This window comes from Adelges cooleyi, unplaced genomic scaffold (genome assembly GCF_023614345.1).
Source record: "Adelges cooleyi isolate 19-005CV unplaced genomic scaffold, UGA_ACOO_1.1 ACOO_flye_CR_arks_rails_tigmint_CR_PRNA_8, whole genome shotgun sequence".
NCBI classification, from domain to species: domain Eukaryota; kingdom Metazoa; phylum Arthropoda; class Insecta; order Hemiptera; family Adelgidae; genus Adelges; species Adelges cooleyi.
In genome coordinates this window covers 4,411,659-4,434,266 of record NW_026096513.1, presented here as the reverse complement: position 1 = coordinate 4,434,266, position 22,608 = coordinate 4,411,659, and the positions used below count along the sequence as shown (strand labels likewise).

The 22,608-nt window shown below is 34.6% G+C and overlaps 1 protein-coding gene across 4 annotated transcripts in view; it reads left to right on the top strand.

Annotated features, from left to right (window-relative positions):
- LOC126845628 (myocyte-specific enhancer factor 2-like) overlaps positions 1–22,608 on the top strand; it is a 103,281-nt gene that overhangs the window by 54,107 nt on the left and 26,566 nt on the right. For 3 of the 4 annotated variants that reach the window (XM_050584409.1, XM_050584407.1, XM_050584402.1), the window contains one exon: positions 13,555–13,619. The exons of the other annotated variant lie outside the window; for it this stretch is intronic. The gene's annotated coding sequence lies outside the window, so the exon portion shown is untranslated. The remainder of the gene's footprint in view (positions 1–13,554; positions 13,620–22,608) is intronic. 4 annotated transcript variants of the gene reach the window in all.

Here is a 22,608-nt window from a genome sequence, read left to right as displayed (position 1 = left end):
TTTTATTTAAAAAAATTGCATTGATGACGTAAAACAAATACTTTTTGAATTATTAAATTAAAAATCGATTGGGTTGTATATGTACGTTTATTGTTGTATACTATTTTATTTAATACAAGTTATAATTATATAATTAATGTTATTGTCAAAGGGCTCGGGTTTATATGTGTTTAAAAAACCAAAATATGTACATAAAACATATATAAACGTAGTAACAAATTTAATGGAACAAACGATTATATACACACACGTGTATATATATATATATCGTGCATGTCACATGGAAGTTGCAAAGTTCAGGAAATCAGGATAGTCACAACAATACAAAAAAAAATATGTCAGTAAAAAAACTAGTTTCTTTTCATTTTTACTGGAATCTTTAGTAACTCCACTAAAAATAAAAGAAATGATAGAGCCATTGATGCTCTTAAATAGTAAATGTAATTAATTAAATTTTGATTATTATTAAAAATTAGTTTTTTCGTTATTTTTCTCGGGTTTTGCAATATGAATACACAAAAATTGTTTTTAATTTTAACACTTTTTTTTAAAATGTAAAGGTTTTTTATTAAATGTTTTAATGTTTAAATTAAAATTTTATAGTGCTACGTAATAATTTATTGGTATTTACCTAAGTCACGAAAATATGTTTTTGTATTATAATGAATATTGAATTTATTTTCGAATTTAAAATTATATAATAATTATCACACCAATTTATAGTACACAATTATTATTATAAGAAATAGTTAAAATAAATAAAATATGTTATTTTTTGTGTATCTTAAATCACGCCCCTACACCAATGGCGGAGTGCGCACTGCATAGATATATTAACAACAGAAATGTTTCTATAATTTTTGCGGAATATTTAAAAATATTTTAATTCAATAATTAAAAAACTCATTATCATTTTAGTGTAGGACAAAGTGAGGTAACTGCAATTAAATAATGCAAAGGCAACTAAACTATTTTACATATAAATAACCATATGCAACGTTATAACTCTTTACCATCAGGCGTATTACAAGTAATTAAAAGATATAATTCTAATTAGTCATTCTTATTTTTAATTAGAATTGAAAGTTCAGTGTATCCTAGGGAATAATTACAAATGTGTTTTATCTTAAACGTGTATTATAGAATATGCAAAAAACGTATTGGCAAATTCAGATTTCTTTTTAATTACAATTAAAGGATTTGTCATCCCAAAAATTTGATGCTTTAGTCAGCAAAAATTTAAAATGGAATGTTTATTTTTTCATAACTCTGGGTGTGAGGTAAAAGGGAATTTATATTTTTAAAGTAAGAAATATGAATTGATAGTATAAAAAAATATACCGGTCATGTTGATAACTAAAATTTATACTTGTACTTAACTTTTTGAATTTCTATTTCAGTGTTGTCGAGTTTTGACTGACGTTATATAAATGTAGTTATACCGTATTTAGCATTTATTTTATTTTATGATAAAAACTAAATTACCCACGTATAACACACAAAATAGTGCACAAATAATTTTTTTTTTATTTATTATTAATTGCTTTTGTAATTACACATTATGATTTTTGTTTATATAGCACACTACGTACAAAAAAATAATAACTGACAATGTTATATTTTGAATAAATATTAGTCATTTTTCCGAAGTAACAGCAAAAGTAGTTCGATGGTTTTACACGAAACAACCACCCCCTAAGTCTAGAACAGACAATTTAGTGTTGAAATGTTAAGATTCTCTTATTTTAACTACCCGGTCAGTCGTGTATTTTTTGTAGTTAGTACTTTAAGTATGTGTAACCGTAATCATTTTAAGTATTTTACCCGGCTCACAACGGGGTTTTTTTTTTGCTGGATTTAATTTTTTTTTTTTTTTGCCGGCATATCTCCAAGTAGCGTAGACAAGTAGAACGGGAAGCCGTCGGCGTGCCACCGTGTGCATCGAACAGCTTCTCGATTGTTTACCCTACCATAGTCTATAAATAGTCATCACCGGGGCACGTGCGAGGCTTGTGCTGAGCAACATGGGCCGGCCGGCTGCTGCTGGTGGTGGTGTTACTGTTTAAAGGAGCTGTGCACGACAACCTTAAGGTGTCGGTCGCGACAATTAATATAATATGTGTGTGTGTGTACGCATACATTTATTCTTTTTCTCCCCTTTGCCATAATATAACATAACGCAAGACGGCGGCGGTGGTGATGTTATGTGGAAGCCGGCGACGACGGCACAGGGCAAAGTTCCATTAACGTGTCCCAGCTGTAGCCGTATTATTATTATTATGACCCTTCTTTCTTACTCTCTCTCTCTTTCTTGTCACGGCCAACTTCAATCCAGACGCGGGCAACCCCTCGACCGCATGGCACGCGCCAGTGTCGAACCCGCGTCAATGACTGCTGCTCTTACCAGCCACGGTCTCCGCCGCCCACCCCCCCCCCTTATTAATTGCCTGCACCTGGACAGACTAACGGCAGCTGCTTTGTTTTGTGATTTTATGGAAAAAATTCGCCAAGACAAGTCGTTGGAGAATAGGAAGAGAGAGAGAGAGAGAGAGAAAGAAAAGGGTTTTCGCCAGTCTTTCGGACTATCCCCCTCGTGTTTGAAACACATTTCGGAGTGTTTGTTTTAAAAATAACATTAATTATTCATTCCGCAGTTGCTTTCCTCGTCAATTACCTCCCACCACCCACCTGGCCATCCGCGACCTGGGTTAAGTCTCTATATTATGGACTTAACTGTATTATGGCCGGGCAGATGCTTGCTCGAGAACGCGTTGGGATGGATAGACCACAATACTTTATCGAAAGGCTGTTAATATTGAGGCCCGGAAAAGGAGATCATGCATTAAATCAACCGAAATATGCATTTGCATATATATGCCGTGAATTACATAAATTTGCAATACAATTTGGGCTAAAAATGACTTTAAAATATACTTAAACTATAATTGAATTTTTTTTTTTTGTTAAAGCTTAAAAAGTTTGTTTTTATTAAAAATGGGGCTACCTTTTATACTTGAAATAGAAGTATGTTGAATTTTTCAAATTACAATATTTGTTCTTGTTAAAATTATTTATTTATTGAAAAAAATGATAACATTGGTTCGCATTTTGTTATTTTTATCTGCAGCAAATACTATCAAACATATTAAAAAAAATATGCGTAAAAATAAAAAACGCAACATTTGTAAAACACAACTTTGAATTTAGATTCTTTAGATCGTGGTTCAATGTTGCTGCTAACCTAGCTTTTTTATGACTTTTTGGGGAAAGACTCAATGAATGTATATTGATAATAGTTTTTCCAAAGGGTGTTTTTAAGAGAAACATAAGTAAAGTTATTCAATTACAAGTACACACTTACTCACTTTGAATTGTATTTCAGATATTTTAAATACTTTTTCCGGACGCAAAAGTCACAACATTTATTGTGTAAGTTATGTCATTCATTTTGATTAAGTCAACTTATTTATTTTGCGTAAGTAATATTATTTAGGGTTTAAATTACAACGTATAATTAATTGTATGTGAATAGGGAACATAAATTACAAAATGGGCAATATTTTTATATTTTTTAAAATAGTACCTACTTTAAAAAATATTAATATTGAGTTACGATACAAGCATTTTTGTGACAAAGTTAGGTTTTTTTTAAAGTTATAACACTTGAAAAAATATTTTTCCCGCCAGCTGCACGGAATTAGTAGATTATCTCGACCTTTTAGTTTTGCGATAAAATATCGATTGGGATGCATTATTACTCGTCTTACTCTTGTTATGTCGCCCTATCTCCTCTTTGTTTCAACTACTTGGCCATTTCTGAAAATCTGTCCAATGCGCGGTAAACCCAAGGCCTGCAGGCATTTGGAAGATTGGTCCGTTTCAAACAAAGTAAACAAGATGATCGTTGAAAATAGTGCACAAACTTCTGTTGGGTTATTTGCACGATGAGATACAAAAGCATGTCAACAGTCTTAATTTTTTTTTTATGGTCGGTTACATAAGAAGTGTATCCGACCGTAACCTGACGCACTCGGTTTACGATAACGGTCACAGCCGAACGGCGACAGCGGCCAATGATTTTTGTATCGAAGATGTTTTTTATTGTTATTATTTTTTACAAAATAAAATACTTACCTGCCGCAACAATTTTTGACTCGAGGTATACACGCGGTGTAAAAATATTCATTCGACGACCGTAACTGTAACCAATTTTTTAATAATATTATGGTCATGTTTATATTTGAATTAAACATTTCGGATAACGGATTAACGACCGGTGCGACCGTGTTTTTTTTCTCTATACATTTCGCCTGGCCATTTTTATCGATTGCCATATCATTGGATGAAAACAAAATACTTCATTTTTTCTGTAATTTAGTCATTCGGGGACGGTCTTGATCCGGTCTTTCAGTTATTATATAATAATCAATTATTTAATTACTATATCGATGATGTTGGTATATGTAATAGTAATTAATGATAATTTATATACATTTTCGAGCACACGCTTGTTTTGTAAACAGTGTACGACAATAATTAATAACGCATTAAAAATACAATTGCGCAATCTTTATTCACACACACACACACACACATACACACACTAGCTACAACAGAGAGTAAAATCAATTACTACACAATAATCATTAGATCCGTTTAATCAGGCGACCAGTTAATTCTGACGTAATCCCAACGAGTCTTTATTCAGCCAAGTACAATAACGTCCGGTAGCAGCACTCGATGTAGCTCATCACTTTTGTGATTATACCTACTCTGTTGGCGGTATAAATGAATAACATGAATGTGTTTTCAACATAAAAACACTAGCGACATCCGACCGACTTGTTGTGCTGTACTTGTGGTCCAGGTCAGGTTTCATTGGCTAGCGATAGGATGATTTTTTTTGGAAATTTTTTGGTGAACGGACATATGATAAGCAGCAAGGTAGACCAGGATCGGACTATTCCCAAAACGCTCGGACCGTGACGAAATTCGCCAGTTTGTTGGTCGAAGGAGCTAGCCTGCCATGTTAATATTAATTATCACCCTTTGTTGATGACTGCCAAATGTTGTTTTCACTGGACAACCGATTTTCACTGCCAAACAATTAACTAGAGATAGTACATCCATCACAGGCTTGGATCCATACACGTTGTCTAAACTTACCTAAAAAAATAATGACATATTAGAATGCTTCTGTTGTCATGTTTAGTCTACGAGTACTAACAAATTAGAGTTTTGTAAATTTATAGTCCTACAGAGGAGACACAGAGTCGCACAGGGAAATAAATTGAGTTAAGTTAGGTTAAATTAAATTAGACATTTTTTCAGGGACGCTTAAATGGCTAGTTTGGGGAGTACAATTTTTCTTGTACACAAAATAGGTAAGGAGTGGACGTAGTTGTACGCGGTCAAAATAGGGTTATATCACGGTACTTTGCAGGATCTCAAAGGATACAGTCATAATGAATAATTTTAGCATGGAACTATAGACTATTATAGACTACTATAGACTATTATCTAGTACAGTGTGTTCCCGGCGAATTGAGTAGGAAACGTTATCACTGAATATGTTACGAGTATCTGATGATAATACATGATAGTATTTAATTAGAAAACTTTTTGTGTTTTGGAGTATTCTTTGTAGCGTTTTACTTTCTTGAACGTTTAACGATATGAGCTCCGAGTCAACGTGTATTGCGGTGGCAGCATACAAGTTCATCGAACGCGGCCAAAACGGTTTTAAGACTACACGTGTTTTCGAGGAGACTAGGATTTCAGTGTACAATAACACCATATAAATCCTGGACTTTTTTTTTTGTTTCTCCGCTGCTGCAATTTCCACGGGTAGGAGGAGGCCGCCGCCTTACAGGAAACGCGCGTTAACCGACAAAACCGTGAAAAAAATCAAACGAGTATACAGGGGAATCGCCATGCAGCCGTTCGCAGCAGCACCAATGTGTAACAACAGTGTAATGTAACTTCGATATAGCCGGTCGGGGGGGTGTTGCTTCCGTACACATCTAAGTTTAGATCCACGCCGGTTTACTGCAATGCATGTATAATGTATATAACAACTCCGGTTGTGTGTGCGTTCATCCTTTCCAAAGGGGTCCTGATGGTGCTGTACGTTTGTGCTGTAATGATCATCGTCGCAATAGAGGTTCTCTCTCCTGAACGTGTTGTGCGCTTTAACGTTTAATGACGTGTCGCACGTGGTAAACGACATTTTCGTTAGGAAAATAACCATAATAGCATTCCTCGAGAAGACGCCATATTTAAGAGAAGAGTAAACTATGGACGTTTTTCCGAATAAAATCTGATATAAATCTGAAATTGTCGCAGTCGCTCTATCGTCGTCCTCGTACCAAGTGACCAAGTGTTTTTTTTTTTTACAATATTGGTTTTCATGTTTAGAACCATTAAAAAAACACAAACACTTGTACTATTAGTACCTACAAAGAAGACGTTGTACTATACTGGGTTCTGTAGTTCTGTAACTTGCCGGCTTGAACTTATAATTTCCACTCCGCTCATGTTTAACCTGAATTTAGGCGATATGTAAATTTTAGAATTAATTCAACGAACACATTTTGTATTTTTAAACGTATTTCGTTAACTATTTTGACGATACTTATAAAAAAAATGGTATTGGTACATATTACTGATAGTGCATAATAAATAATGTGTAATAATTAAGTAATACAATATTCTTTGCAATGACATTGTAAATAAAAACTCTTAAATAAGGGGGTAGACTTAGTAAAAAAGTGAACTAAAAAGTAAAAAATAATTTTACTACAAGGACAATTTACCAATCAATTGTAGCAAATTTTATTTAAAATGTCAATTACTTTAAAAACAACCAAAAATTAACTACAGTTTTAAATAATGTTAAATATCTTTAATTTTTTACTAAAAAGAAAAGCGTGGACCCTATTCAACAAAGTCTCTAATAAATGTATCAAATAACATTTTAGATTATGTTAAAACTCTAGTTAATTTTCAGTTGCTTATAAAGTAATTGACATTTTAAATAAAATGTGCGTACATTGATTGGTAAATTGTTCTTGTATTAAAATTATTTTTTACTTTTTAGTTCACTTTTTTACTATTTTTTAGAAAAGCATATTTAAAAAAAAAATTAAAAATGGTCTTATTTTTAGGTACTTTATAATCGGTGAATAGATTACTAAATTCATTTTGGAAGATTTGAGTGAAATGACCTCCATATTTGACCTCCCCCCCCCCGACTTTTGTGACCTAGATGTCCAGGTTCCATATTATAACGGAACATTGTATTGTCATCCAAAATGAGTGTCTGTAACATGTTTCAGCCCTATACGACATTAGGAAGTGAGTTAAATTAATTTTGCAAGATTTGAAAAATACCCATACAACGTACGTACGTGATAGCGAGTTAAAGAAAAGCATGTAAAAATTAACACAATTCGGATTGTTTTTGTATGCAGGACTCGTGGACTTAAAAATCTCAAAATAAAAAAACCAAACTGTAATAAAGACAGACATAATTGAATGTTTAAATATTTATAATTAAATTTTGTCTTAGTATTTTAAACGGGTCGAGTATTTTTTGAAAATATAGTTTTAAAATTTATTATCTTGAAAATTTAGTTTTTTCGAAAATCTGTATTATTAAATCACGATCTTAGTTAATATTGATCTAGAAATTTACAGGATTATATCAACACAATTCAGAAGTATTTATTATTTTGTAAAATTTAACCACAAAACTTTTTTTATCGATGCCAAAATAATTGAGTAATCGTTAAAAGTTAGTTTCTATAATAGTGTAAACTTTTGTCTTGGAGTGGGCACTTAACTAGTCGAGTGGTAATCAAACCCACTCAAACTAAACCTAACAAAACTTTCTACTGTAGATATTTATCATCAATTTAAACCTAAAGATAACTAGTTGTTTTCATTTCAGTGGTTTTGAAATAAAATACCGATTGTAGTTTTGTATGTTTTGGAAAATTCTTTATCTAGAGAACAGTGAACAGACTACAGTTTTGTTGGTTTTTTCTTTTCACGGTAAATGAATTAAATTTGCCGCCAAAAACTACTAGGTTAGGGTATTGTGTTATACCGAGCGTGACGCATAATTGGATAGGTACATTGAAACTATTTGGCTTGTGTTACTCTTTAAATCCTTGTATTGTGTCAAGAATGTGTGCTATTCGATTGACTGATGCAATTTATTAAAACAAGACTTGACTTTACTCTTTTGTAAAACACCGTTTAATAAACGCCTAAAAATTGTTGTCATTTAAGAGCCTCGTGGCCGAAATTTTCTTAGGATGTTTGTCCAAATAAAACTTAGTATTGACCTAAAATTGCAATAATATTATGATATAGGAATTTCGGAAGCTGTTTTGTCAAAACAACAAATTTGTTTTCTTTTTTATATTATAGCCACACTGTGTATATTTTTTGTTTGGTTATTAAGAATTACAATTGTGTAAGACAAATCATCTACACGTTACGATAATAATAGTATGATACACAATGATAATAGACTACTGTTTTTTGTTGTTAAAAATTATCTTAAAAATATAATATTTTATTACTGGTTATGCTTTCAGTATATTAGTAGTGAGGTGTGTAAACACAATTAATAGTCTCCCACCCCTCCTTCCTGATATAATATTATTGTGTGCTGTCAGTTGACATTTGCGGCAATAAATCAACAAGGAAAAAAGTCTGGATTTTTATTTATTATTATTGATACAAGCTCATTCATCACATGGTTTTATCAACGAATTTCAATTAAAATTTTCAAAATGGTTTATATTTTCTTAAACTATCAAAAACACAGGTAACTACCTACTTTGTTTTGGTTTAGAGCAACCAAATGATCACTAAAATGTTAATATTAACTACTAATTTAATTTAAAATCAAATATTATACTATATTTCTTGAATTGTTAATAAAAAAAAATGATATGAACTATTGTATTATTTTTTAAAAATAACTTTTTAAAATTATAGTTTTTAAATTTAATCCTGTACATTCAGCCCATAATCATTAAATACCGTTCTTTAATGATCCATTATAGTTTATACATTTATATTAAAACAATTAATTAGCGGTAATTATTTAATGAAAATGCATTTGGTATAAAAATAATTGTATACAATACCATCACGTGCACTTTAATCAATTATTTTACAACACTGTTAACTTCTGACGGTCGACCTGACATGTGTATTATATTAGTTAAGACTTAGTTTTTATTGTCACATTCCCTTGGTCGCTTTAGCAATAATAGTCGCCGCTAGAGGCATACGGTCCTGTCGTGTGCTGTAAAATTAATATTACTAGTATTTTATATAATATTAAAATAATAATGTAAACTAGTTTTGGAAAGTGTGCGCTCACGCCGATGGATTTGTCCTTCGTTTTCGATGCACTTTTATTTATTGGTATAATTTTAATAGGCGACCTGTGTTTAAACGTGCCACGAGGTTGTGCCTATATAATTATCACCTTACCTAAATAACGCGTCTCGTGCAAAACTGCATAACCGTAATGCGATTTCGGATTAGATTTCCCTTTCCAACATTCCGTCGGCATCCATAATTTGTCCATAATAATAACTATATTTAGTAAGTTTTAGCGCAAGCACCACTAGTGCGACGATTGCGTTTGATCGCCCCAATCCGTTAATTGTTTCGCGGAAAACGTAAACGTTGATGTATGCATTTACCATGAAAAGTCGTTTGCCCTGACCAGTGATGTCGAGCGCTGTCCCCAAACAGGGTCGTCTCGACATCTTTAGGTCAGGTGGGCACGTGTCGAGTTCTAGATTTTCGAATGAGCTATTTTACTCACAAAATTTAAGAAAGCGATCGAATAAAGAAAACATTTTTTTTTCCTTATCACAATTGTCGTGATCATCAAAAATACAAATCAACTCGTCATATCAGGTCATCTGAACTACAATTGAAAAACATCAAATCGTATACGGGTGCTTAAGTCAAGCTGAATACACGAGACCTTTTAGTGTCGTCGAAAACCTTTAACCCATGTTATCACCAACCCATTAGATATCTGTACGTTCTGTATTTAGAAAATTCGTTGCCTAATTTAATGAAGTACGTCGGTCTTGATTTAAAAAAAGAAGCATGGCGTATGCGTTATAGTACAGATTGTTGTTCATCCATATACAATATCTTCAATGATATTTTGAACTTTAATATAAATTTAGAAGTATACGGGATTGCACCAAACGCACTGAATCAAAGATTCAAAAGTAATGGTGAAATATTTAAGGAAACCGTTTCGCTTTTAAAAATAATCTTCAAGGGAGGCGTCGATTGATGTGTCTCGTGCTCCGAATCAAAGGCCTGTGAACTCCACCACACACTAATACGGTATTAGTATCATTTAAATTCAAACGGTTTTCCACTGAAATGACGTTCGATTCTCAAGACATCAAAATATTCCCTTGTCAACAACATTTGGATACATTTTCGTGAAATACCACGTTGTCTCTTTCGTTCGCCGCGCTATGACAAAACTAATTAAATAGTGGTTCCAAAGGTATATTATATTTTGTTTTTCGTTTGGAAACAGCATCATACCGTTCAATATATATAAGGGAGATTGCCCAGGGCATTTTTACGAAGAACCTCTCGCTGGAAACCGGTTGACATCGTATCTCACACCACTCGTTAATATTATGATCCGATGAAATGAAAATCCCTTGACATGGATTATTTGTGTGTGTGTGTAGTACCTAGTTGAAGTAGTAATACTACTCACTCGGGGCCGGCACGTCCTCAACGCGACGGAGCAATCTGTGATCGACGCAGGCTGGACGTGGGCCAAACACGCCAGCGGTGCACAAACCTTGGGTGCCGGCCAAATAGCATCTTGGGCAGCATCTCTTCTTCTCTCGCGGTCCATCTATGTACGCCTCGGCCGCAGCTGCTGCTACTGGTACTACGCATTGCCAACCCGAGTGTGTAACGACTCGGATTCGGGACGAATAGAAGTCAACGAAGGGCTCTAGAGCACCGTGTGTCCGCAGAAATCCCAACAAAAACTTACCGTAAACAGGCTTATACTGGCCTTCAAACAACGGTCGCTGTTAAACAAACCCCTGATTCGAAGCGATAAGAGTCTGTCGTTGGAAAAGCATATTTCGGTCACCGAAAACTAGCATAAGACGAATCCGTTGCACAATAAAAGAGCACAGCACAAATCCCAACACCAGAGATGGTGGCAAACTTGTGCCAAAGTATCATTAGATTGAGCGATTATCCAAATAACACATAAACATTTGGTAGTAAACTTAACAATAATTTATCAAATTCATCAGTCCGACGAGTGTGTGTTGAGTGAATGCTGTAGAAAACTATTGGAGGATATGTGTTCAGAACGCCAATCGGTCACGGGAATAGATATGTCCGAGACGATTTGTCAGACACAACTCGTGTAGGTAGTAATCACAATGGGGATTGTTCCTAAAGGGACCCGGATTGGTAAAGTTTTGGCGCACTTTACTAGGTCAGCGTGCGTCCAAAAATGTATACTACGGGAAAGCTATAGAGCTAGAGAAAATGCGGATTTTATTAATACCATAATCTAAGTTCATTCAAAAGGTATGTTAAAAATCCAAACCAATTGATTAACTTAAAAAAAACTGTATTTTAAAATATATACTGGTTAAGATTTTCAAAATGTCGAAAATCCAGATTTCGGCTAACTTTGCACGCATGCATGCCTGTTGTTGATCATCGATGAATTCGGAAAAGTCGGTCCAGTCCGATCGTGGAAAGAGAGGAGAGGTTTTGGCATCGTCTGGTCCGGGTGCGATCATTGCAGTGGTCGTTAACGTCGTCATTTGTACGAATAGTAGTGTGCCTTTACGCGTGTTGCTTTAGTAGGACATTAGTGTAAAAATGTCGTAGGTGCTGTTTGACGGACTCTCGATGAGGGTAAGGTGTCCGATTTCTTCTGAACGTCGCTATAATAAATCCGTGATTCACGCCAAACGAATTCGGATATGGTTTAGTCGGTGCGAGGAAACACACATGGTGTGGCGGCGTTTTCCCCCGGCGCCTATTTGTTTTTTTTAATATACATTTTTTACAATCGGCGGGCCATCTCGTACGGGTTTCGCTCTTTTTTTTTCCTTTAGGCAAAAAACAAAATTATTATAACAAAACGCTGTTGCCACACATCCCTTTCGCGGTGTTTGGCTTGCACAAAGGCAATGTATTGTGCTCGTGCCAATAAGCGCGCGTGCACGGTGAACGACTCAAATTGATCGGAACAAAGGAATATCGTCAAAAAAAAAAAAAAAAACTGACGACCAAGACTTATCTTTGTACACATGTGGCGAAAATAATAACGCAAAAGAAAAATAATACTCTTTCGATTTTTGTCTTGCTCTGTTTTTCGTGCGGGTTATGCACTCGTTAAATCAATAAGTAAACCAAAAAAAAAGGTAGACGGTAGGTGTCTCGAAGAATATTGATCGAAATTGAGTACTTGGCATTCAACAGTTGTAGGGGGGAGCAGGGGAATTATTTTCAATAATAACTTTGACTAAATTTTATACGGTAGAAAAAAATGGAATGCTACTTTGTTGCTCACGGGTTAAAGTGCTTGGGAAACGCTCTAGTTTTAGTAAGCGGAAAAGAACCATTTGGTATTAGCGTTGTCTGGCGATTGCCCTTATCGCTGAGCACTTGAACAACAGAGGGATTTATTAAGGAGATCTTAAAGCTATTTTTTTCAATTGCAACTCAAACGTTTTAGTACTGTATAAGAAGAAATGAACCGAATCGACAAGACCTACTTTGTTAGGGTTAATCGAACTAATTTTCTTTTACCGATTTCTTAAAAACAAATACGGCTCAATTTTTTTTTCTATTATCATTTGTTATTTTCTGATAGATTGAGAACACTATTTAGCACCCGTTTATATTGCCAAGAAAAGTTACACACTTTTCAAAAGTTACATTACAACCAGACATCACGGACAGGTGGCAATTGTAACCGAATGGAAAACATTTAAATTCAATTTTATTTGGAATACTACTAGTGCCTAAATTTGTTAGGTAGGTATATACAGCGAGTGTTTTCAATCTTGTGACTTTAGTGATCTTCAAGGTCTAACACGAATAAGTCTTATTATATTTTTTAAAAGTTGGATTTTCATTTACCCATTTGCTTACTATAACATCTACTTGAATCACAATTATTTTTTCTACTCTATCTTTGATCGATATAGATCCGCAATGAGATCTCAACTATATCTTGTCCACGTTTAAACTTCAGGCGATCAACTGTTGAAAAAAAACATGATAGTCTATTTGCTAACTTAATTATCACTTTCATACATGGTACAATAAATATTTGATTGTCATCAAATGTAAGAACAATACGAAAAAGGGATTTCTAGTAAATTAAAAGTATACAATTTTATTAAAAAATTAAGTCAACATTTTTTCCGATTTTTACTGTATATTATTGGTGGTTTATTTCAAAACTATATCCAAATGTACTTATTGTTTTAGGCCGTTGACTTGTATGGATTTGACACGTTGGAGTTGCCGCTCTTAGCACGACATCACTCGTGGAGGTAAGTTAGTGTTTAAATTATATATTTTGGCCTGTATTCTAGACAACAAACAGAATCAAAGTCCCGACGAACAGCTTTAAAGCTTACATGTTTTGAATTATAAGTACGGTCTGTGGGGAGACTGTACTCTAGAGAGAAACTCGCTCTTAATTGTCTCTTAATTTATACCTGAATATCTAACTACATTCAGCGACAAATTAATATAATGTTAAAATAACTTCTTGAAAATGAAAAATATCTATAAATACTTTTTTTAGCTTCAGCGTGAAGTAATTGATTTTATTAATTTATCAACAAGACTGAAATTATGTTTTAATATGTTGTTTATTTTGAAAATTTTTTACACAAATAGGACTTTGCTAATAGTTTGAACTGAATAATTGTATAGTCAATTATTGTATTTTTTGTTAATTAATTTTCATACTATCTTATGCCGTATTATTTAAACCAAAAACCAATACACATAGGTTTTGCATGACTCAAAATAAACAATGCTTAAGGTTCGTCGGAGTTTCCGTGACACAAGATTAGTAATAACACCGAAATTAGGTTTTTATTATAATTTCAATGGAATGTTTGTTTAAAGGAAAACAAAAACAATAGAACTTAATGCAAGAACAAACATAACATTGAAATTTTACCTGTGACGCCGAGTGACCACGTGTATATCTATTTTTTATTTTTATTGCTGAACATTTTAAAACGGTTCATGCACTTATACTATTCACAACAATGTGAAGGTAACTCGCACTTTCTCAGTCCCCCTTTATTGGTTCTGTATAAAGAACAACCAAATGTGCTTATTTATTTTGAGGAAAAATGTAATGTCTTAAATGAAATAATACTTTATAGAAAATTTGGTAAATGTATTATGTCCAATATAGCGTGCACAATGTGCCAAACGTCAATTACTTGAAAAAATCTTAAACTTCATTTTTCTGCAAAATATGTCCATGTTTTTTTTTAATATTTCGGACTCAATAAATTAGGCCTATAGTGAACTGTAGCGAGTGAGTGTTCAAGCGGCTATTTTTGAATTACATATAGTCAAGATAGAAAAATAAGTTACATACATAAACAAAGCTCTATAAATAATGTGGACTTTAGAATTTGATTTTGATTGTTCCTGAGAAGCAAATACAAAAAAAGAGTCATCGTTTTTTATGCTTCAACGGAATTCGTAGTATTCAGGATACATTTATCTACAACATTAATATAAAATTGAAATTGTTTTATTTACGCCTCGCTTGCTTTAGGCATTCGTTTGAGATTGAATTTAGGATCAAAAAACTTCTAAAAAAATGTCAAGTTCACCTCAGATGAGTACTCAAAACATAAGTTCAACCTGCTATCTAATGTAAACGGCAATATGTCGGATATTATTGTTAGCTAAAATATTGTTCTCTCACTATATTATCTACAAGCCTAATTTTTGAAGACATAAGACAATAATATGTTGAAACCAGCTAGTAGCTAACCGTAAAAAGCGTTACTTGCTTGCAAGCTACATTAAAATGATAAAAAAAAGAGTTAGCTAAATAGCCCGCCGGAGAAAAGATAACGTTTTGGATAGATGAATCTAGTTTGGTGGAAGTTGACCTGATCTAGCAACGCATGCGAACTGATCTCGACAGATAAATGCATGGAATGGAAGTTAATGTTGGCAATGTATCTTTCATAAGAATGTACAGCCACAATATAGTTGAAGCGTTGAAGACTAAGAACCTTCTTAACTTTGATACGTGAAATGTTATTACGCTCAACCCTGCATGTTATTCGTGTCCTGGGTGGGTTTAAAACCGCGTCTCCGGCGGGTTCGTCACCAACCCCTCGCGGTTAATGAAAGAAAGAAAAAACTTTCTAATAATTATTTTGCTGGTTTCTCGCGTTTCCGTATCCCGGCGCGGGCGATGCGGAGTATGTGTTTGTGCTGTACAACAGAGTCATTGACTCTGATTTCTGTAGTCGACGGTGTTCGGGAAGTGCATCATCGGGGTGGGTAGCACGGCGATGGTATACATGTATTCAGATAGTGTTCCGTATGCGTTAATGATATTATTATGAGACCGCGGGTTGCGGTACACAACCGGTGATGTAAACGGCGGTAGCTCTCCGGGCCGGCAAAAGGGGTTGCCCGCCGCCGCCGCCGCCGCCGCTGACTCCTCCGGCACATCTGGACCAGCGCGTTGTTATATATGCACAACGGAAATCCGGATTGTGGGGAATAATCGGTGTTTTACTTGCGCATCTTGACTTTATCTGTCAGACCGTCTGCTCCTATGCCGTTAATGCCCCGAAACACTGTGTGTGTGTGTTATAGTATACCAGCTCTCTGGTTATAACGACCAGACAACGCGAAGCAGGGATCTTCTCCACGACGGTGCAGGCACAGCACACCGCACCGCAGGGACAGATCGTTGAACTTGACGACGAACCGCGTGGGCTCGTGAACCCTTGCCGGTATTCGTGTTGAAAAAACGGTATACGGCAATCATGTTGTATACACTACACTATATTATGGTATAGTAGCGAACCCGACACCCGCCACAGCCGACCAGGTGTGCGCGTTTGCTGATAGATACGCCACCGGTTCAAAGACACCGTGATCGTCGCACACATGCGCGTGTCATAACAGAATCGCGCAATAGGAGATCTATATAATATCCATGATCTTAGAAGGAGCAAAAAAAAAACCACCGAGTACAGTGTTGTTTCACTCGCTCCGAAACCGATAGCCGTATGAATGTATCGAGGCTCGAGCCCTAGCTAAGAAGTTACAATCCAAGTGTTTTTGTCACGCGGGGTTTGGCATAATAGTAAAGGCATTATCGTCTAAATACGAAATGAAAACACTATTGTCTGGTCTTCGTAGACTGTCTGCTCCTTGGGCATAGACCACTGGATCTCATCCTCTGCTGTGGACCGCTTATCGCGTGTAAGAGTGCAATGTATGTTCATGCGGTTAATATCCTTTGTTTAAGAGATTACCTGTTTCCCTTACGATTGCAGTCTTTTCCAACACTTTCTAAATCTTGATTCCCGATGCTGTTAGAAGACACACAAGCACACACTGCAAATATTAAATTCGAAGAACTTATCTGACAAACATCAAGTTCAGGGTGTCTTCCTTAGTCTAACTACATATATATATATATATAATATCCTTTTAATATTCCATTTTCTGCATCAGGCTATTTAGGCATTTAGCTTAATAATCTTTTTTATCGTTTAATGCAGCTGACAAACAAAAATCCTATCATTGGAATATTTTGTATTGCATGTACTACTTGTTTAGTAGTACAATAGATAGTTGGGATTAAAATAATAAAAAAAAATAATTTAATAATAGAGGTATAAGAATCGAAGTTATGTAATTTATAACTATATTACATGGTTCTGAGGAAGCTATTACTAGCTTGAACTATCTATAATTTGTTGGTACTTTTCAAAGAAGATGTATAATTTACATTTTTCACCATTCTTATTTAACAGTTTTTGGAAGCTATACAGATTTTTTAAAGTTATCAGATACCTATAACAAAATCATGATAAGATTTGATATAATGCAATTTTGATGTTTGAGAATTTTTATGCTGTAAGTTTGGACATAATGTAGAAAAATTAGACTTTATCAAGTTTTGACTTTTTAAAAACCAATAACATATAAAACGCGATAAACATATTGTGTATAACTGTAAAAGCTCCGGAGTTTTATATAAATGGCTAGTTTGTTTGTCTATATGTCTGGAGTTTAAAAAAAAACATTTTTCGCACTGCGTGGGTGTCTGTCGCGCACGATAATAGTTATATCTTCAGGTTGGGTTTAAGATCTTCAGTACAAACATTGAGTTAAAAACAAACATTCAAGTTTAGTTATATTTTGAGATTAACCATACACTAAACTGAATATTCATTTCTGTTTTATCTCAATTTTAACTTTCTTACTATCGAATCCTTAAAAAAAATTATCAATCGTCATTGATTTTTCCACAATTAAACCTCACACAGCTATTGAGTAATATTTTTAATTAATCAGTGACAATAATGTTCAGTACTGTCAAAATATGTGTATATCACATTTTGTGACGGATAATCATATACTAATAACACCAACGCTTAAACAATATTTTATAGTGAATTTATTAATTATAAAATGATAGATACATACATAATTGTCTAAACAATTATTGCACTTCTAATAGTTCCGACATGATGGCAATGGTAATGTGCATACTAAAACGTAAATGGATCATAATAGTTTGACAGTTAGGTACTTCGCAAAAAGATGTCACAAAATTTGCGAGTTTTTTTTTTTTTAATTTTTCGAAGCCTATTATCCGGCTTGATCCGGCTTTGCACATCATTAATCACAATAGAAGTGTGTGTATGTGTGTGTGTGTAGACAGGCCCATCCTTGTTGGTTTGCCCGGAGGCCAAAACACTTCAAATGTCTACGATTGCGTACTGAAAGTATTTTAATTTATAAATTGTATGTGTACGATATAATAAAAATACACCTCGCGACCATGAGTGTGATGTACTTAATCAATATCGCTTAGTAAAAAAGCAATCAGAGGCGTGGAGGGCGAAGCCCCCACGGATAAGACAAATTATGTTCTTCTATCTCCTTGTTCCCGCGCCACCTATTTGGAAATCCACAACTATTACCATTATATGTGCCTATGCCGCCGTCGTATTATCGAGTAAGCATAAGTATATTTTTATTAATAAATTTAACAAGTATTGATGGACGTAGACAATTTTTTTTTTACCAAACGTTGATCAGTTTCCGTGGTGTATCTTTGAATAATACCCATAATATGTGCACGTAATAACTTTTCACGGTTGGCGTGCGTTACATTATGATGTATCGTGAAAACGTTCGACCCGTAGCCTTTTACAATATTATTATATTACATGATTAAACGTTAAATTATACCATCGCGTCGTGTACCTATGCCCGACACCTTGTTCGTGAACTTGACGGATTTTATTTTTCTTTAATTTACAGTCATTTTATATTTAGCGGTATTGGCGCACACCCGGTGTTGCGCAATGGCGGCGGTGGCGTTAACGAATTCGCCTCAAGTTCAAGGCAAAATATTAGTGTATTATAATATTAACACAATGTGTGGAAAAGCGCCGTTGACTTTGGAAAACCGTGTAGAATACACTTAACCTCACCGGGCTTGGAGCTTTAACCCCTAGTTTTTTTTTGTTCTACATGTATGCTAATAACCTTCGTATCAATGTCAACAGTTGAAATAAACAAATACATTATTGTAATTTTTAAACGTACGCCTTTTATTTTCGTTGATGTTTGAAATGTCCTCTATAATTTTAGCTATACTTGTTTTTGAGATTTAAGACGGACTGTGCGTTTTCTATATGTTGAGCAAAAAAAAAAAGAAATTACAATAATATAATTTAAAATCTATAAAATTCCTTAAACGAATGCTCTTTGAATTGATTAACACCTTTGGATTTAAAAATGCGTGGAGGGCCATCAACCAGTCAGGATGTTTACTTGTTTAAATTGGTTTTTACTACAAGCAAAATATGTAACTATTTTCCAGCCTCGAGAAAAGGGGTCTTTTTTGACTAAGTTCAAAAATATTGATTTTCCCCAGAGACTTTTAGGATGTTACGGGACTTGTGTGTCATACTGTTCATTGTGTTGTATTGTCAGCGATGTCGGTAATTAGATATGATCCGGTGATAAGTTTTGTGTATTTGACTGAGTTGGCATTTTTGTTTTTTTTTTGTGCTCTATTATACCATCGCCGTGATAACAATACCTATACACTGTGCGGCCTGTTTTTGGTTTTTATTTTTTTTTGGCTAGGAGACGGCAACCCGGTGACGGTCTGTGTGTATGGAAACTTTTTTTATTTTGTCTTTATTATTTTGATCCGATAACGGTGGCGGCCGAGCGACACTCGTCGGGCTTAGGCATAATGTAGTAGATGAAATGACGTCGAATGCAAATGGTTGTGCCTAAATCGTAAGATCGATTTGCATAGCAATACCCCCGCGTACACACACACACAGAATGACACGGACGAGGTTAAGAACCTTGAGAAATGCGTGTGTTCGAGATGCCTCTACAGTCTACATAATATACCCGCACTGTTGTTGCTGCCCCGTGTGTGCGTTTGTCGTGGCCGTTATCAGATTAGAATTAGGCAGGTAGCTGCTGTTGTGCTTTCGTGACAGAGGTTATGTTATTATTATGTAGACACGGGTAATAATATTATAATAGTAGTAGTATCGTGGCCGGCGGCTGTGCGGTGGTGGCGTTGTCGACGAGCAGTTTTTTTTTTTTTTTACACCTAATAACACAATATTATATTAGGTCTTGGGTATGATGATATTGTTATTTGTTATCATCGCACGAACAACGCTCTGATCTCGGTCGGGTGTACATTTTGTCACTCGAGCGCTGGCGGCCTGTATTATATAGTGGTCTTGAATGTAGGTTGTACTCGAGTAAAAAACAAAAAAAAAAAAATAGTAAAAAAGTAGATACTTTTTTTGAAACCGGTTTAAGGTGTTTTCGTCCGTCTTGAAAAACTCCCAAAAGTCTGTGTTTGCCACAGATGTGTTTGTACGTTTCCGACGTTTGCCGCGTTCGACGGCGTGTTTACTGTGTAGTAGAAAAACGCGTTATATAAAAAATAATAATAATGGCTTGTTAAAAATAACGGTGAATATTATGTGCGTAGGTACGAGCGGTAGGCAGAGTAGGCTTTTACACTGTGCCGGGATCGAAAAAACCGCGCCTCGTCGACTTGTCGAAAGAAGCGTTTCCAGCTTAGCGCGCGTTATCCATTTAAAGCCCGTCCAAGTTAAAGCGCCCCCAACACAAAACAGACGGCAATAAATTCCAAGGTCTTTCTGGTTACTTGCCGGATCCGGATCCGGACGAGAAGTACTAAAAAAATATCGATTCAATACACAAGTACTAATCGATTATAGTGTCAAACGTACTATAGATATTTACATAAACATCAAGTTGTATCGACACGTTTTGTAGGTGGTTTTTTTATTTTCCTATGGCTCGTGGAAGATAGTGGCTCAGTTCGGTCATCTCGCAGGACAATGGCAGTTTCTCTGAGCAGGATAGACGTTTTTTTTAATTGAATTACAGTGTCGAAAATTTCCTACTTGTTTTCGTACCAAATGTCTACCCTCGAAGGAAGTTCGATGGAGTTTTAAAGAGAGTCATTCAGGGGGGGGGATTTCTTTTACTCGGTTAGGTGTGGCGATAAGTCGGTAACTGGATTCATAGAATCTATGGATTCTATGAAACCAAAATACGGCACGAGCCAGTTTGACTTTGATCCACAAATAGATTTTCAGGCTGTTTGACAACTTTTGACCAATATCGTGTCAAACTTGAAGAATTGGCTAATTTTTGAAAAAAATTTGTGGAGAGCAGTAGAAATTTGTCTACTTTAAATACACCCCTTCAAAGTACAAACCCTTATGCCAACTCTGACCAAAAAACTAACAATTACAATTTTTTTATTTTCTTATAGACCTTATTGGGTAAATATGACGGCTCGACAATTACATAAATATTATTTAAATACACTATACCTTGGTTATCAAAGGTCTTTGCAATAAGGTAAATATAATGCTAACAAAAGATATCTAAAACTATAAAAATATAAGAACAGTTAAAACTTGTTATTAAGTGTAGAGAATAGATATTTAAATTATACATTATACGCGAGGTTCATTTTAAATTCAATGGTCTGTTTTTCAAGTTCATGTTACAAAGTTTAACATAATTGTTTTAACACTTCAAAGCCAAGGCGATAGCTGTCTTTCCTCTGCCCTCCTTCGCGGTTGTCCGTGCACACGAAGTTTAACCGGACGAAAAATTACTTTAAAATCATTGCGGAGTTCATTTACCTCTTTTTTTTGTACATAAACCAATCTAACACGTGTTGGATAATTGAAAAATTGCGTTTGGTTCGTTAATGAGAAAATTTCAAAAAGTTCACGCGTCCAATTTTAGCATTGTTACACCAATCTATCAATATAATCGACATTGATCATCATTAAATGGTTTCTATACCTAAATATAGTGTAATTTTTATCAACATTCTACCTCCACATGGCCAATATTATCATGTATCAGCGTCCTCGGGTCTAGTGCCGCCCTTACCTTGTCTAGATGACTATTTATTACCATTTTTTTTCCAAATCATACCGCGTGCGGGCTGCTCCATTCATATTGTTCACTGAAAATCTTGGGAGAGGCATTTTGGATCAAAGCCGGGGTGAATCAACCCGAGCTTTTCCCAGTCTGTTAAGCCTTTTTTTTTTTCGACCAACTTTTAAAAATGATATTATACAGCCATCCACTTACGCCTTACGGTATAGCCCTTTTTACGCTAGATTTTATTTTAGTATTATTTTTTTTTTTTTAACCTGAATATTCGTGTATTTCGGTCGCAAAGCACTACCAAAATTACATTGTATGCATTATTATATTATGTAAATATAATACGGTTTTTAGCGCAGCTGCGGTTTGTTTTGAATATTTGTGTTCGGCACATAACTCTTACAATTTGTACTTACGTCCGTTGTGTTTGTTGTCGCCGCGTTCTGCGTTTGACTTTGTAAATTATTTAATTTTAACAAACCTAATATTTTTTTTTAAATTTAACCTTATAATATGCGCCATGTAATTTCGCCGATTTGTTCTCGTTTGTACTCGGGTGTACCCTACACAAAACTTTCTTTACACGGAATGAAACCACAGTGACCCTCTCTGTTGAATTAACTATTTTTATATTGATAAACATTTTTAAAATTTTTCTATCGTTTTCTAAGAAATACGAATCGATGATTTATTTACACATAAATAATATGTAAACTACATGGTTATTATTATTATTAGGAAAACAAGAGTTTCCTCTCATCTAATCAATTTCTCCTTATCAGTGATACTTGTTGTGAGATACTATATTAATTT